The sequence below is a fragment of the Castanea sativa genome, chromosome 8, assembly GCF_040712315.1.
Source record: "Castanea sativa cultivar Marrone di Chiusa Pesio chromosome 8, ASM4071231v1".
In the NCBI taxonomy this organism is placed as follows: Eukaryota; Viridiplantae; Streptophyta; class Magnoliopsida; order Fagales; family Fagaceae; genus Castanea; species Castanea sativa.
In genome coordinates, this window is record NC_134020.1 from 28,896,308 (window position 1) to 28,897,545 (window position 1,238).

General features: G+C 37.5%; 1 pseudogene; it reads left to right on the forward strand.

The window, feature by feature from the left end:
• The first annotated feature begins 237 nt into the window (after nucleotides 1-237).
• On the forward strand, nucleotides 238-1,238 carry LOC142606142 (L10-interacting MYB domain-containing protein-like; annotated as a pseudogene).

Below are 1,238 nucleotides of genomic sequence, written 5' to 3' on the forward strand. Positions count from 1 at the left end.
ACGATTTAGACAAATAAAGAATTAAAAACAAAGATTAGTTCTGCCGTTTACTAATTCTGAACTAAAATGTATTGCTAGTTTATTATGTGTGAAATTGTTTTACCTATAACAGAGTATTGTTTTTAAGAGCATTGGAATTTTTACATATTTGGTTGAACATTGTTATTAATAAACATATATTTTGTTTAGATGGTTAAGAACAAGGATACTTCAAATCCCGACACCAAACAATCCTAAAATAGCTCAAATGTTAGAGTTCAATGGCCATCAAGAGTAACGACTATCTTTTGTGAAGCTTGTGTGGATGAGGTATTTAAGGGTAATCGATCTAATACCCACTTTAGTAAAAAGGGTTGGGCGAATATTATAGCAACTTTTGAAAAGAAAACTGGAAAGGAATATCCTAGGGCGAAGTATAAGCATAAATGGGATAGTTTGAAGAAAGTTTGGGTACTTTGGAATAAGTTGAAGGGAAGTGAAATTGGATTGGGATGGGATGCAGCCAAAGGAACAATAGCTGCAACTGATGAGTGGTGGGAGAGGAAACTAATGGTATGTTTTGTATAACCCATTGCACATATTTTGTATTAGTAGATAAACCATGCTATTTGAGTTATTAATGAAAATATTCAAAATTGTAGGAGGTTCCCGAAGCTGCAAAATTCCGAGAGAAAAGTTTGGAGAATGTTGACTTATTAGACATTATGTTTAAGGACATTGCGGCCACAGGAGATTTAGCATGGGCCCCCATTTCAGGTGTGTGACCTGATGATCTTGAGACACCTAAGGAGGGGTTAGGTGATACTTCTGCTGACTCGTTTTTTCCAAATGATGATGATAACGTTCATGAAGATGAGACTCCTAACCTCACACAACCACCTAACCCAAAACAAAACAAAGGAAAGAAGCGACTTTTACCATCATCCACATGGAGCAAAGGGAAGAAAGGAGGAACGGCATTACAGTTGACACAATAGCTTAGTCGTATCTGTGATGTTGTGGAGTTAAGGAACTCAGTTTTTTCAGTGGAGCCAAGTAGTACTATTCGTAATGTCATGGAACACGTGTGCACCTTAGATGGAATTGAGAAGGGTTCCGAACTCTACCTCATGGCAGCACGTATTTTTCAGAAACGAGAGAAGAGAGAGATGTTTGTCGTGATGGAAGAACCGTATTTACAACTTCAGTTTTTGCAAGAGGAGGCAAGATTGTTAAGAGGGCACTACTTTGGCACTTAG